The sequence below is a fragment of the Ranitomeya imitator genome, chromosome 3 (assembly GCF_032444005.1).
Source record: "Ranitomeya imitator isolate aRanImi1 chromosome 3, aRanImi1.pri, whole genome shotgun sequence".
NCBI classification, from domain to species: Eukaryota; Metazoa; Chordata; class Amphibia; order Anura; family Dendrobatidae; genus Ranitomeya; species Ranitomeya imitator.
In genome coordinates, this window is record NC_091284.1 from 198765406 (window position 1) to 198782728 (window position 17323).

The 17323-nt window shown below is 41.0% G+C and overlaps 1 long non-coding RNA gene across 1 annotated transcript; it reads left to right on the forward strand.

Moving 5' to 3' along the window:
• The first annotated feature begins 8931 nt into the window (after nt 1–8931).
• LOC138671994 (uncharacterized) lies at nt 8932–16497 on the forward strand. The gene is made up of 4 exons (XR_011319521.1): nt 8932–9099; nt 10452–10522; nt 11999–12174; nt 16369–16497. It is a non-coding gene; the product is annotated as an uncharacterized lncRNA (long non-coding RNA).
• The last annotated feature ends 826 nt before the right edge of the window (nt 16498–17323 follow it).

The window sequence follows — 17323 nt, forward strand, 5'->3', positions numbered from 1 at the left end:
GGGAGAAGTCTTGGATGCGGTTATGGGAAGAAGAGATGAGAGGGGAGTAGAGAAGGAGGTCTTGGGAGGATCGGAGGTCGCGTGTAGGTAGGTACCGGGAGACCATGTCACAGATGTATGGAGGAGACAGGTTGTGGATGGCTTTGTATGTCAGTGTGAGGGTTTTGAACTGGAGTCTCTGGGCGATAGGAAGCCAGTGAAGGGCTTGACACAGGGGAGAGGCTGGGGAATAGCGGGGGGACAGGTGGATTAGTCGGGCAGCAGAGTGTAGGATGGATTGGAGTGGTGCCAGAGTGCTAGAGGGGAGTCCAGAGAGTAGGAGGTTGCAGTAGTCGAGGCGGGAGATGATAAGGGCATGCACTAGCGTTTTTGCAGTGTTGCGGTCAAGGAAAGCACGGATCCGGGAAATATTTTTGAGTTTGAGACGACAGGAGGAGGCAAGGGCTTGGATATGTGGCTTGAAAGAGAGGGCAGAGTCAAGGATCACCCCGAGGCACCGGGCGTGTGGGACTGGGGATAGTGAGCAGCCATTGACATACCTATTGAATATTTAATTTTCATCTCACATACCTGGCATATTTGGCAATAGCCTTGTATGTAGTAGTATACGTTTATCCTGTATGTTAAGCATTATGCTCTGATAATTATTGCCAATAAAAGAAGATATTTTTTTAGCATTATTTGGTTCTCTTCTTTGGGCTCGCTGGTTAATTCGGGCTGCATTTCCCATGTGTTGTTTTATTATATTCTGGGGGGCTACATCATGCTATATGAGGGGGCTACAGTATGCTCTATTGGGGCTACATTCTATTCTGTGGTGGGGCTGCATTATTCTCTCAGGGGACTACATTATATTCTGGGGGCTACATCATGCTACATGAGGGGGGCAGCATTATGCCCTATGAGGGGGATACAGTATACTCTATGGGGGGGCTGCATTATACCCTAAGAGGGTGCTACATTATATTCTATGATGGGGACTGCATTATACCTTATTTTCTCCCCTGTATGTAAAAATAAGCTGAGCAAATTATAGTGTTACAATGTATGTCCATTAAAAACCTATATAAACCCTGACCGATGAAGTAATAAAAGAGAGTTCTGCTTAGTTACCTAAGTATGTCTGTGTGGTTCTTCTCACCTGCACGTACTTGGATTTTACAATCTAATTTGGAGCAGGCACAACGTCTCAGAATGTCCCACATTACATGGCGAAAACACCTTTTTCTATCTGAATTTCATTTAATACGCACTATTGTACATTTTCCTGTGTTGTATACATCACATGCATGTTACTTGTTTATACTTTACCGTTATTGTGAAAAGTTAAGCAAGTTGAAGATGAAATGATCTCTAAAAGGCCTAAACGTAAAGATAGCAAAGAAAATATAAATCGGTCCCAAGAGCGCAGAAAGGAAACTCAAACAACGGGTTATATTTGAACCAATGTGGTTCAAATATAACCCGGTGTTCGAGTTTCCTTTCTGCGCTCCTGGGACCGATTTATACTTTCCTTGCCATTGCGTCCTCCATTGGAGGTGTTCGGCTGGAAGCTGCGGGGGACTCTGCATCTTTTTTTCCCTTTCCCCCCCTCTGGGTCTACATCTTGGCGCTCCAATACCAAACCGCCTACTACTGAATTTTAAATGTAAAGATGACACATTTCCTTTGTATTTTAAGCAAAAAACAAACAAATATATTGTAATTTTTTACATTTTAAAAATGACAGAAAGGAAAATAGGCCAATGCAAAAGTTTGGATACTCTTTAAGATTTGTGTGTTCAGATAACTTTGATCAAGGTTTCAGACCTTAATTAGCCTGTTAAGTTTATGGCTTGTTCACTATCATTGTTAGGAAAGGCCAAGTGAAGCAAATTTCCCAGCTTTGTAAAAACCTAGCTTCCTCTAATCCTCTAACCTTGTGACACAAACACAAAACAGCAGCCATGAATTCTTCTAAGCAGCTGCCTAGCGCTCGGAAGATGAAAATGGTGGATACCCACAAAGCTTTCAAGTTACCATTTCCTCAGTTCGAAATGTAATTAAGAAATGACAGTCAACAGGAACAGTGGAGGTCAAGATAAGGTCTGGAAGATCAAACAAAATTTCAATGAGAACTACTAGTAGGATTTCTAAAGAGGCAAACCCCCACTTGACTGCAAAAGACCTTCAGAAAGATTTATCAGACTCTGGAGTTGTGGTAGATTGTTCTACTGTTCAGAGACACCTGCACAAATACGTCCTTCAGGAGAGTCATCAGAAGAAAACCGTCCCTGCATCCTCACCATAAAATTAAAAAGTATGCAAAAAAAAAAACATCTACACAAGCCTGATTCATTTTGGAAACAGCCGTAGAAGTAACGGCTCTTTACTGCTTGACCAGTTGCTTGATTTTCTTAACAACTTCCTCCTAGAAAAATATTATTTAATGGTTGCAAACACTCGCTTAACTTTCTCCTGTAATTGAATATTACTTTAATTAATAAATTAGATTTCGCTCTCACAGAGGGGAAAATTTGATTTTATCTATGGCTTTCATTTAATTAAGCTGCAAACGGTGTTGCATAACCCGGGGACTTTACTAGTCTAAATTAACGTTGAAGTATTATTCGACTTCAAGGGAAATAAAACGGCATGGGTTCATGCACTCCAGGCATTAGGTCTGCATTATGTGTAGCAGACTAATTAATCTTCCAGTCGTGACATCAGTTTGTAAGTGATATAGAGCCATTGGCTTAGCAGGAGGCTTATCTGGGTTATTTCAAGCTGAATGTTCATGGGAGCTACACGTGAGTTTCCAACACAGCAAGTCGGGTCCTGAACTCTGTTTCTAAATACTGATATATCATGTATCAGGAGGACAGCTCCTTCAATATTGAATCATGATTTAATGGGAACCTGTCACCAATTTTTTGGCTTATAACCCCTGTCCATCACCTTTAAGATCATAAGAATGGGGTTCCTAAAACCCCTGTAAATCCTCAAAGCTGCTCCTGCGTAATTCAGAAAAAGTGTTTTATAGTTGTCCTGCGCTGCATGTAAATTGCGTGGTCCAGTCCGATGGGTGTCTCCACATTGCGATCAGCGCCGCCCCGGTCCCTTCAAACTAATAAGTGCATGTAGGTGAAAGACATCACTGTTTCTGAGGTATGCAGAGGCACATCTGAGTACATATAGGGATTGTAGGAACTCCATTTTTATGATTTTAAAAGAGATGGGCAGAGTTTAAAAGCCAAAAAATGATGAAAGGTTCCCTTTAAAGAGATCTGTTTTTATGATGATAAACTTCTGTTTTCATGGTTACAGTTGATGAAGGTGAAAAAAGGCAAATTTCTAAAAAGCTTAAGGGAACCAGTCACCTGACACATGCTGCCTATACCATGGGCAGCATGAATCTGAACCTGGAAAGAACATTTTAGAGAAAATATGCTTTAAAGATCTGGTTGGGGAATATGGCCTAAGAATAGACTGGTCTAGACTTTCCCCGACCGGCTCTTCCCAAGACCACTGCAAAAAATTAACCGATCTCTCCTTCATGTGTTTCATATGGAAATAGTGATTTAGACATACTTGATTTTGTTGCCATAAACTTCAATTTTTATGGTTACAATTGGTAAACATTAGTGATGAGTGAGTGTACTCGTTGCTCGGGTTTTCCCAAGCACGCTCGGGTGACCTCCGAGTATTTATGACTGCTTGGAGATTTAGTTTTCATCATGGCAGCTCAATGATTTACAGCTACTAGCCAGGCTGAGTACATGTAGGGGTTGCCTGGTTGCTAGGGAACCCCCACATATACTCAGCCTGGCTAGTAGCTGTAAATCATTCAGCTGCCACGATGAAAACTAAATCTCCGAGCAGTCATAAACACTCAGAGGTCACCCGAGCGTGCTTGGGAAAACCCGAGCAACGAGTACACTCGCTCATCACTAGTAAACATGACTAAAAGATACATGTCTGAAAAGCTTAAAGGGAACCAGTCAGCTGAATTATGCTCCCCAAACCGTGGTAGCATGAAACCAAGCCTGCCTGATTGAGCGTTCCAGAGAAAATAGAGTGGCGCTGAAAAGAGCCGGCCAGGTGCGGTCTGGACTAGTCTCATCACTTGCTATGGTCCCCAACTGGATCTTTAAAGTATAATTTCTCTGAAATGCCAATCATGCATGCAGCCAGGATCTAATTCATGCAGTACATGATTTGGGCAGCATGAAACAGATGACAAGTTCCCTTTAAAGGAGCACTACACATTAAAATTGCACAAGATATAAAAGAAAAATCTTGTGTCCAATCATTTCAATTGATTTATTTTGTCTCTTATTAAAAAGAAAACAGTAAAAAAAATATATATATGAAGACTCACTTTGCCTCTGAAGCAAATATATATTCTCCCTCCTCCCTATGATTGTTCTATGTGTGGCTATGATGCCATGTGCACACGTTCAGGATTTTTCGCGATTTTTTCGCTATAAAAACGTGATAAAAACGCGAAAAAAATGCTTACATATGCCTCCTATTAATTACAGTGTATTTCGCATTTCTAGTGCAAATGTTGCTTTTTTCCGCGAAAAAATCGCATTGCGGAAAAAAAAGCAACATGTTCATTAAAAATGCGGAATTGCGGGGATTCCGCACACCTAGGAGTGCATTGATCTGCTTACTTTCCGCATGGGGCTGTGCACACCATGCGGGAAGTAAGCAGATTATGTGCGGTTGGTACCCAGGGTGGAGGAGAGGAGACTCTCCTCCACGGACTGGGCACCATATAATTAGTAAAAAAAAAAAGAATTAAAATAAAAAATAGTCATATACTTACCCTCTGATGGCCCCGGTGTCTTCCCGCCTCTCTGCGCTGCATGCTGCCGCTTCTGTTCCTATAGATGGTCTGTGTGAAGGACCTACGATGACGTCGCGGTCCTGTGATTGGTCACGTGACCGCTCACATGACCGCGACGTCATCGAAGGTCCTGCACACACACCATCTATAGGAATGGACGCCGCTGAGGAGATCGGCTGTCTGCAGGGTGAGTATAACCATTTTTTTGCATTTTTTTAATTATTTTAAACATTCTATTTTTCACTATAGATGCGGCATAGGCAGCATCTATAGTAAAAAGTTGGTCACACTTGTCAAACACTGTTTGACAAGTGTGACCAACCTGTCAGTCAGTTTTCCAAGCGATGCTACAGATCGCTTGGAAAACTTTAGCATTCTGCAAGCTAATTTCGCTTGCAAAATGCTAAAAAAACGCAAAAAAAAAATGCGGATTTCTTGCAGAAAATTTCCAGTTTTCTTCAGGAAATTTCTGTAAGAAATCCGGACGTGTGCACATACCCTAACACAACTGTCTGCAGCATAAGCCCCATGCTGTGTCCTGCCTGCAGTACAACAAAAGATTGCTAAAACCCACCACTTAGTACATAGACCCAACTTCAGATGATCAGCAGGTTTTTTTTGCAGGTTTCTACAAGAACTGTTTCATGGACACATGAGCGAAATTTGGATACGTGAGCAACACCTAACAAATAGTGGTAACTAGATTTACTGTTTAATTCAAAGGGAACCTGTCACAAGTTCTACTGCACTACATGGTGCTGGTCTGGTCCGATGGGTGTTGTTCCGGGCCTCTCCATCCCTCCTATTAGCTGCTGCTCGACATCCTCCTTCTTTAAAGTGAACCTGTCAGCAGGATTGTGCACAGTAACCTACAGACAGTGTCAGTTTGGCGCCGTTATACTGATTACAATGATACCTTGGTTGATGAAATCCGTCTTGTGGTTGTTTAATCTTTATTTTCAGTTTTGTGTTAATGATATGCTTGTGCTCCAGGGCGGTCTGTGGGGGGTCTTCATGTGGTGCTCTGATTAGATATTCATAATACAGACTGCTCATAGGTCACTGATCCCTCAGTGACCTGCCCCCTAGATTGCATGATAAATATCTGTACATACTGAAGAAAAGAAAAAAACGCTTCTGCAGGCAGGAACCAGCCGCGGCACCTGTGCTGCAGCATAACCGCATGTTTAGTGTCCAGTTAAAAACTATTTTTGATGTTATTGAGCAATTAAAAAAAAAATCAATTTCAAAATGGCGCCCGCCGTGCCTCCGCAGTAGCAGCTATCGGTCTGTATAGAAATTTGATAGCTAATATTGCACAGGCGCCGGCAGAGCCATCTTGCTGGAGAAGAAAGAAATCCTCCTCGAAGATGGTGACGCCTGCGCAGAAGCAGCTCTCGGCGCTGTCCAAGAAATCTTGTGCCTGCGCACTATGTTTTGACCTATTGTGCACATATGCGCCCTTATTTTTTTGGTCTTGCCCATAGTAGGGCAAATCATAGTGCGCAGGCGAGAACTGCGATTTCTGTGCACAAAAATTGTAATCAGCAATATGAATAACATGAGGCAACTTCCATGTCAATTAAAGAAGGAGGACGGCGAGCAGCACCAGGGGGGAGGGGTCGAGAGGCCCGAAACTACGCCCATCAGACCGGACTGATTCAATATCCATACAGTGCGGGAGAGCTTAAAAAGGTTTTTGACAGTAAACGGGAGTAGTCAAGGGGTTATATAACTATTTATGAAATGCAGCACAGGCACTGAATAAGGTGATAGCTTTAGTTGTTATATGACAAAACTGGTGACAAGTTCGCTTTAAAACAATTTGTATGTTTGGTGTTTCTTTAAGCTATAATGAAAGGGATATTCAGGTGGCAAATGCATTTTATTATTTTATCTGTAAGAAAAATTCATACAGTTTTTCAAGATACTTTCTATATTCAGTCCTTGTGTTTTCAAGATCTCTGCAGTCATTCAAGATGATACGTCAATGTTGATACTGGAGGATAATAATGAGTCTTTGTCAGGTGATACATACTCTACCAATAGAAGAAAATAATTTTCCTATTGAATGACTACATACAGAATTAATACAAACAGTTAATTAGAAATTTGCATAAAACTTGTCATTATACAAAGAATAACATTAAAGCAGAAGTTCACCTTTGATGAAATGTCATTTGTCTTTTATTGAATGTTGTCATTAATCACTTTGATCCAAATTTATTCAAACACTTTTCTGGAGCCTTCAATATTCTCTCAATAAAATACAATATCAGTAATTTGATTGGGTAGTAAATGCGGATGATTTTTAGAGGAGAAAACATGGTTATATTTTATTAGCAGAGAAAAAGTTAAGAAATGTGGACTTGATTAATTGACGTTTAGGAGGCCAAGTCTATGGCAGGATTTTAACACCATGACCAGCTGTCTACACATGTGCCATGTGCCACATTTATTAAAGAGAACCTGTCACCCCCAAAATCGAAGGTGAGCTAAGCCCACCAGCATCAGGGGCCGCCCCTGGGTGAGTATTCTTATTATTATTATTTATTGTTGTAGCGCCATTTATTCCATGGCGCTTTACATGTGAGGAGGGATATGCATAATGAAAACAAGTACAAAAATCTCAAACAATACAAGTCATAACTGGTACAGGAGGAGAGAGGACCCTGCCCGGGAAGGCTCACAATCTACAAGGGATGGGTTGGTCGATCGGTGGTTACTGCAGGTTGTAGGCTTGTCGGAAGAGGTGGGTCTTCAGGCTCTTTTTGATGGTTTCGATGGTATACGAAAGTCTGATGTGTTGTGGTAGAGGGTTCCAGAGTAGGGGTGATACGCGAGCGAAATCTTGTATGCGATTGTGGGAAGAGGAGATAAGAGGGGAGTAGAGAAGGAGATCTTGTGAGGATCGGAGGTTGCATGTAGGTAAGTACCGGGAGACGAGGTCACAGATGTATGGAGGAGACAGGTTGTAGATGGCTTTGTATGTCATGGTTAGGGTTTTGTACTGGAGTCTCTGGGCAATGGGGAGCCAGTGAAGGGATTGACAGAGGGGAGAGGCTGGGGAATAGTGGGGGGACAGGTGGATAAGTCGGGCAGCAGAGTTTAGAATAGATTGGAGGGGTGCGAGAGTGTTAGAGGGGAGTATAATCTAACCTCTTTTTCTCATCTTTCAGGATACATCGAGGGCTTATCTACAGCATTCCAGAATGCTCTAGATAAGCCCCTCATGCTGGTGGGCTTAGCTCATTCTCGATTTTGGGGGTGACAGGTTGTGAGTTTGCTGTCCTTTTCTTATTTATAATATGTGATTCTATGATGATGTGGATATCTCCCAGTTTGTTGTATAAATGACTTTGATCTTTTTGGCAGTGGACCAATATGCATTATTTGCACAGCTATATATTATACCTTCATTGATTATGTGTATTGTTCTTACCCCATACCTGATACTTGACTTATGGATTTGTGCAGTGGTAATTTGTTGACACTGTGCGTCATTTTTCTTATTATGTGTGAGTTATTACTTGTAACTTTGTAATAAAAATTGATATATTTGGACTTTGAACTCTTTCTGGTATGCGATAGATACATGTTGCTTAGGTGCAACTACACCAGGTGAGAAGATCCATTTTCTGTTTTTCTGCATTGTTATAAGTTAAAACCCTGTTCGCGCTCTATCTCCCAGTTTCTACATTTACCTGCTATGTTGTTTCTCTTGGATCGAATTGAAGGATTTCTGCTCTCAGATGTTCAGAAAAAAAGCAATTTTTCATCTGTAAACTCATTGATTGCATTAAACAGGACCTTTCACACGTTTTAGCATGTTAAACTGTCCACACCATGCAATAGTGGCTGCAGAACTAACTGAAACATAAATGTTATTAATTTCTCATCTCTGCTGGGAAGATATTAACTTGTGAAGTTTAGATTCTAATTTATGCTAAGCCTAAAGGGGTTTTAGTAAAGATCCTTCAATGGGGAAGGATACATGATGCTGCCAAATCATAATAAGTCAGAGGTGTCATGCAGGAAAACAAATGTACACACCCCCAGAGAAACTTACAACTGGCTCTCGTTCAGTGATCCGAAAAGACCTGTGATGACACACACAGCCCTTCTCTCCTCACTACTCAGGAGGAAAAAGGAACAAGAAGGGGCGGATTTGTCTTGGGTGCAGAGATGGAGGAGGCCAGCCTATTCACAAGATGAGACGGTTAATGGGTTAATAGCACGACGCGTTTGTCCATCCCCTTCATCAGGTGCATACAAAATTGCTTTTCTCTCTTTTTTGTTCCATGATGTCACTGCCAGCATATCCTTTCTATAGTAGAGCAGAGCTGGGTGTCAATACTAACACCTCTTGCAGCTTTCATTTCAGGGCACTGTCAGTTCTGCTCTACCTCCTTTCTCACTACACTGAAACTGATGTGAGAGATCTGCAAGAGGTGTATGTAATGACACATAGCTCTCCTCTACTTTATACTGCGGATGTTGGCAGTCAGATCAAGAAGAGGAGAATGCCTGTGTGTCCTTAGTTGTGTAAAGGGGAAAGCCTGTTCCAACCTTCTCTGGAGTCATGTTCTTTTTTTTCTTTGCATAACGATTTGTCAACATCATGCAGAGGAAAAGGTAAACTCTTTAGGCCCCTTCACATTTAGCGACGCTGCAGCGATACCGACAACGATCCGAATCGCTGCAGCGTCGCTGTTTGGTCGCTGGAGAGCTGTCACACAGACCGCTCTCCAGCGACCAACGATGCCGGTAACCAGGGTAAACATCGGGTAACTAAGCGCAGGGCCGCGCTTAGTAACCCGATGTTTACCCTGGTTACCATGCTAAAAGTAAAAAAAAAAAAACAGTACATACTTACCTACAGCTGTCTGTCCTCCAGCGCTGCGCTCTGCTTCTCTGCTCTCCTCCTGTACTGTCTGGGAGCCGGAAAGCAGAGCGGTGACGTCACCGCTCTGCTTTCCGGCTCACAGCCAGTACAGGAGGAGAGCAGAGCACAGCGCTGGAGGACAGACAGCTGTAGGTAAGTATGTACTGTTTTTTTTTTTTTACTTTTAGCATGGTAACCAGGGTAAACATCGGGTTACTAAGCGCGGCCCTGCGCTTAGTTACCCGATGTTTACCCTGGTTACCAGTGAAGACATCGCTGGATCGGTGTCACACACGCCGATCCAGCGATGTCTCCAGGGAGTCCAGCGACGAAATAAAGTTCTGGACTTTATTCAGCGACCAACGATCTCCCAGCAGGGGCCTGATCGTTGGTCGCTGTCACACATAACGATTTCATTAACGATATCGTTGCTACGTCACAAATAGCAACGATATCGTTAACAATATCGTTATGTGTGAAGGTACCTTTAGCTAAAGCTTCCATGGGCTTAAGATAAATTAGAATCTAAACTTTACAACTTTACAAGCAAATATATCCACAATGGAGATGAGAAATTAGAAAATTAATAAAAAAAAGTTTTACTCAGCTCTGCAGCCACTATTCCAAGGGGTAGGAAGTTTATTCCATGGGGTATTTTGCTAATACTGGTGAAAAGTACTTTTTAAAGCAGGGGGCAATATCAGGCTGATTCTTCTTGATTCACCTTTTCAGCAGGCATTTGGAATAAGAAGAAGTGACTGCAGGATTTGGACCCAAAGTATCCTAGAAGAAATGATATAATGGTGAGGGACTTCAATGGCGGCTGGCAGGTCAAGTCATACATTAATGGGTTGTTGCACCATGCATCGGCAAGGAGACTTTATTTCTAAGATTTGCCCTTTTTATCCTTCACTTAGGTACATCTCTCTAGTAATTGTTCCAACAACAAAAACAGATATAATCATTATAATTAAAAAAAAATGCTCCTGCATTTTCAATTAAATCCGTTAATGGGACCTGGCCAATATTTTGCTTCAAGGTACAAAAAATGTTAGCAATGGCTTGGGGAGTATATTTTAGTAGTTTAAGTTGCAGTAAGAAATTATGCGCAATTTATAGAAGCAGTACAGATAGTAACGATTAAGCATGTGATGTACAGGTAACAAAAGGGTGAACACAGTTGAAAATGGTTGAAACATATAAAAAAATGTTCTAAATTTCTTCTATAGACTTTGTTTCAGCATATTAAATGTTATGACATTTCTTTATAGATGAAATGCTTTACAGTAAAAATACAGAGAAATTGCTACAATAAGTTGTAAGTTTGTGGCTTTCTTTGTATAACCCTTCAAAAAAAGTTGCAAATTTCCTCTTTTCTATTATGTTAGCTGTAAAAGTATAATAGAATTCATTCTACTCATTGTCAAATCATCATTAAAAGGGTTAATAGTGTAATTTACCAGTTATTGTAAATTATTAAAATATTGGATAGGACACAAGCAAACTATAAAGTCTTATAAATATGGAGGTGCATAAAGCAACACAATCCATTTGTAGTTAAGTCTGAATTATCTGATTACTTAGAGAATACCGGATTAAGTCATCAAGTCTACAAATAGTCTCTGTGCTATAAACCACACAACACCACAATGACCTATATCTGCAAAGCATGACAGACACAACAAATAAAAGATTGGCACAAACCCCACACAAATAGATATTAAACCTACAGTATGTAAACATTTGCCAAAAATTGTTCCAATGCATCTAAATTGTTCCTATACATGCTTAGAAATGTGTAATAGCCAAAAGACCTTGAATGGTTTGATCCTGCAGTAAGATATACCTATAACAGCCATGCTTCATACAATATGTACAATATATCAAGTAGTAAACTGTCCTGATAACCTATATTAGCAAATTTGAAGCCACATATGACTAAAACATTGACGGTGTTAAAAGATCCTGTATTTACAAAAAGTGAAGTCTCGGCCTCTGCCAACCTTTATAAAGCCCTGAAAATGATGAGTTTCAGGCCTCATGCAGGCAGAAATAACATTTTGGCATACTTTCACCAGTTTTATTATCACTTTATCCTGGGTTGTGTCCTAGTTGTTAAATTTTAAATTTTATCGTATTCATTGTCATTTTTTTCTGCTATTTTTACCTGATTAACTTAATAAATTAACTTTTCTCACTACAATATTTTGGATTATATAGTCAGCTTTTTCTCTTTTTTGTTCTATCATGGCAACATGCATACATATACAACGATTCAGGCCACACATGCCGCGTCACAGCGGGTGATGTCACTTCCAGTGGGCGGCAACCCTGTCACACACTTCCAGTTTGGCGGCACATGCCGATATTTAAACAGGCCATACAGCCCCAGATGTCAACCACCCAGCAGGCAAACATAGGCGCGGGAGTGGCACATGGAATCATGACAACACAGGTAAAATCTGTGGCCCAGTTAGAGTAATAGCTGTTACGCCACCAACTTTGTATGCATGTCTCACAAACTGTCCTTCCCTTACAGCATTACCTGAAACCCTTCTTCTTCAAATAGACGCATTCTATATGAACTACTAAAGTAACCTTCTTCATATAAAGTGGGGAAAAAAAAATTTAGTCAGCCATCAATTGTGCAAGTTCTCCCAATTAAAAAGGTGAGAGAGGCCTGTAATTCACATCATAGGTAGACCACAACTATGAGAGTCAAAATGAGAAAACAAATCCAGAAAATCACCTTGTTTGATTTGGCAAGATTTATTTTGCAAATTATGGTGGAAAAAAAGTATTTAGTCATTAACAAAAGTTCATCTCAATATTTTGTTATATATCCTTTTTTGGCAATGACAGAAGTCAAACGTTTTCTGTAAGTCTTCACAAGTTTGGCACATATTGTTGGTGGTATGTTGGCCCATTCCTCCATGCAGATCTCTTCTAGAGCACTGATGTTTTGGGCCTGTCGCTGGGCAACATGGACTTTCAACTCCCTCCAATGGTTTTCTATGGGGTTGAGATCTGGAGACTGGCTATGCCACTCCAGTACCTTCATATGCTTCTTAAGAAGCCACTCCTTCATTGCCCTGGTGGTGTGCTTGGGATCATTATCATGCTGAAAGTGCAATCAACGTTTCATCTTCAATGCCCTTGCTGATGGAAGGAGGTTTGCACTCAAAATCTCCTGATACATGGCCCCATTCGTTCTTTCATGTACACGGATAAGTCATCCTGGTCCCTTTGCAGAGAAACAGCCCCAAAGCATGATGTTGCCACCCTCATGCTTCACAGTAAGTATGGTGTTCTTTAGATGCAACTCAGCATTCTGTCTCCTCCAAAAACGACTAGTTTTGTGTCTACCAAACAGTTCTACTTTGGTTTCATCAGACCATATGACATTCTCCCAATACTCTTCTGTATAATCCAAATGCTCTCTAGCGAACTTCAGATGGGGCCTGGACATGTACTGGCTAAAGCAGGGGGACATGTCTAACATTGCAGGATCTGAGTCCCTGGCGGCGTAGTGTGTTACTGATGGTAGGCTTTGTTACGGTGGTCCCAGTTCTATGCAGGTCATTCACTATGGATCTTGCGACGAGCCTCAGATCGAGTGAAATTATCAGTGATCTTGTATGTCTTCCATTTTCTTATTATTGCTCCCGCAGTTGATTTCATCACACCAAGCTGCCTGCTTATTGCAGATTCAGTCTTCCCAGCCTGGTGCAGGGCTACAATTTTGTTTCTGGTGTCCTTCGACAGGTCTTTGGTCTTCACTGTAGTGGAGTTTGGAATATGACTGTTCGAGGTTGTGGACAGGTGTCTTTTATACTGATAACAAGTTCAAACAAGTGCCATTACTACAGGTAAAAGGAAAACAGGGAGGTATCGGTAATACGCTGCTGAGATGGAATATCATAAAAAGTAAAACATTTATTCAACAGGCTTATAAGTCTACGTGTTTCAAAGTCATGCCGGACCTCTTAATCAGGTAAGGAGTTAAGGACAGAGGAGCCTCTTAACCCCTATACCTCCAAGGGTGGTTTGCACATTAATGACCGGGCTAATTTTTACAATTATGACCACTGTCCCTTTATGAGGTTATAACTCTGGAACGCTTCAACAAATCCTGATGATTCTGACATTATTTTCTCCGGATATATTGTACTTTATGATAGTGGTAAATTTCTTTGATATTAACTGCGTTTATTTGTGAAAAAAATGGAAATTTGGCGAAAATTTTGAAAATATTGCAATTTTCCAACTTTGTATTTTTATGCCCTTAAATCACAGAGATATATCACACAAATACTTAATAAGTAACATTTCCCACATGTCTACTTTACATCAGCAGAATTTTGGAACCAAATTTTTTTTTTAGGGACTTATAAGGGTTAAAAGTTGACCAGCAATTTCTCATGTTTACAACACCATTTTTTTTTAGGTACCACATCACATTTGAAGTCACTTTGAGGGGTCTATATGATAGAAAATAACCAAGCGTGACACCAGTCTAAAAACTGCACCCCTCAAGGTGCTCAAAACCACATTCAAGAAGTTTATTTACCCTTGTTTCACAGAAATTTTTGGAATATTTAACAAAAAATGAACATTTAACATTTCTTCACAAAAAATTTATTTCAGCTCCAATTTGTTTTATTTTACCAAGGATAACAGGAGAAACTGGACCCCAACAGTTGTTGTGCAATTTGTTCTGAGTACGCTGATACCCCATATGTGGGGGTAAACCACTGTTTGGGCGCATGGCAGAGCTCGGAAGGGAAAGAGCGTCGTTTGAGTTTTCAATGCAAAATTGACTTGAAATGAGATGCTACGCCATGTCGCGTTTGGAGACCCCTTGATGTGCCTAAACAGTGGAAACCCCACAATTCTAACTGAGACCCTAACCAAAACACACCCATAACCCTAATCCCAACCCTAACCATAACCCTAACCACACCCCTAACCCGAACATGCATTTATTTTTTGATTGCTTTTAATTCCGATTTTTGTGAGGCAGAATGACCAAAAACCAGCAATTCATGAATTTCTTTTGGGAGGGGGCGTTTATACCATTCCATGTTTGGTAAAATTGTTTTATTTTTTGGGTCAGTACGATTACAGCGATACCTCATGTATATCTTTTGTTATGTTTTGGCGCTTTTATACGATAAAAATTATTTTATATAAAAAATAACTTTTTTTCAGCGCTTTCTTCTGAGAACTTTTTTATTTTTTCGCTGGTGACGCTGTATTGCAGCTCGTTTTTTGCGGGACATGATGACGTTTTCAGCCAATTTTTTTTGTATCCCTCTTTTTGATCGCGTGTTATTCCACATTTCGTTCGGCGGTAAGATAATAAAGCGTTGTTTTTGGCCTTTTTTTTACAGTGTTCACTGAAGGGGTTAACTAGTAGGACAGTTTTAAAGGTCGGGTCGTTACGGACGCGGCGATACTAAATATTTGTACTTTTATTGTTTTTTTATTTAGATAAAGAAATGTATTTATTGGAAGAATATATATATTTTTTTTCTTTACTTATTTAGTTTTTTTTTTTTTTTTTACACATGTAAATGTTTTTTTAAAAACTTTTTTCGATTGCCCCGGGGGGGACATGACTGACAGGCACTGCAGGAGGCTTGCTGGTGCCTGCTCTGAGCAGGCGCTTGTAAGCTGCCTCCCTGCAGGGCCCGGAAGGAGCCCTGTGGCCAATTTGGATCCGGGGCCTGCAGGGAGGAGGAGGTAGGAGACCCTCGGATCAACTGGAGGGATCACATCGCGTTGCTCCGAGGGTCTCAGGGAAGCACGCAGTGAGCACCCTCCCTGCGCGATGCTTCCCTAGCCGCCGGAACGCTGCGATCATGTTTGATCGCAGTGTTCCGGTGGTTAATGTGCCAGATGTCACCCGGCCCCAATCGCTCCCCCGTGAGCGCTGCTGATCGGTGATGACGTACTATCCCGTCGGTGGTCATACGGGCCCATACCACCTCGACGGGATAGTACGTCATATTTCAGAAAGGGCTTAAAGATGAAGTTGCATGTCTTTGAGAGACAGAAGTCTTGCATGTTTTTAGGTGACCAAATACTTATTTTCCACCATAATTTGCAAAATAAATCTTGCGAAATCAGACAAGGTGATTTTCTGGATTTGTTTTCTCATTTTGACTCTTAGTTGTGGTCTACCTATGATGTCAATTACAGGCCTCTCTCATCTTTTTAAGGGGGAGAACTTGCACAATTGGTGGCTGACTAAATACTTGTTTTCCCCACTGTATTTACCTGCATTTTGTTGCATATTCCCTTAACCTGAGACTGGTTTGAATATTTAAATATTCCTGTGTCTACATGCTATGCATGTGCACATGACCGCATTATGACACCATACGTCCTGCTCCATTTCAACTCTCAGGCTAACTGCCTTATCATGTGATTGCTCTGATTTCGTTATCCTGTTTGCTTAGTTCATTTTATTTTTACTTTCATTTTTTTACTTTCAATTTACTTTTTTTTTTGCATGCATATATTTTATGTATGTACAGCATTTTTTATACTTACCGTATATATCTCTTGGAATATCTAATATATACTGTTGATTTATGCTTGGTGTTATTATAATGTTGACTTATACTGTCTTCTTCTTTTGCAGTCACATTGCTATAAAGACTCCGGTGAGGTTGAAACGTCCTACTTTGTCACATACTTAATAGCCATCTTTTATTTTGTTTGTCTTCACAAAATAAAGAACCCTGCATTACTAAGAATAAAATGTGTGGTGAATCTCTCTAGCCCTAGCACAAGCAATTGGACAATCGCAGCTTCAAGTTCCTTAGGGGACAATTGAAATCATTAAAAAGTGAGAAAAAAAGTTTAAAAATATGAAAAAAATGCAAAAGTTCAACTCACCCTATTTTGCCCCATTAGAAATAAAACAATTAAAGGGAACCTGTCACCCCGTTTTTTGAGATTGAGCTATAAATACTGTTAAATAGGGCCTGCGCTGTGTGTTCCTATAGTGTATGTAGTGTACCCCGATTCCCCATGTATGCTGAGAAATAACTTACCAAAGTCGCCGTTTTCGCCTGTCAATCAGGCTGGTCAGGTCGGGAGGGCGTGGTGACATCGCTGGTTCTTCCTCAGCTTTACGTTGGTGGCGTAGTGGCGTAGTGGTGAACAAGCAGCGCGCGATCTGCGCTGTCATCCCTTTCGTCGGTGGGGGCGGCCATCTTCCTGGGGCCGCGCGTGCGCAGATCGAGTGCTCTGCTGCACGGGGCTTCAGGAAAATGGCCGCGGGATGCCGCGCGTGCGCATTAGAGATCGCGGCGGCCATTTTCCCAAAGCCGAGATGCAAACTACGGTATGTTTTTTACGGCAGTAATATGCAGTAATTGTCCCAAAACACTGTTCCATATTCAATGCGAGGATGCGATTTTTACGCACAAATTTATCCATGTGTCATCCGTATGGCATCCGGATGGCTTCCATACGGCGATTTTTTCTCGCAGACTTGCAAAATCGACATATCATGGATCCATCGGCAGAAATATTCTTATAAACATATATTATTATTATTATTATTATACATTTTTATAGCACCATTTATT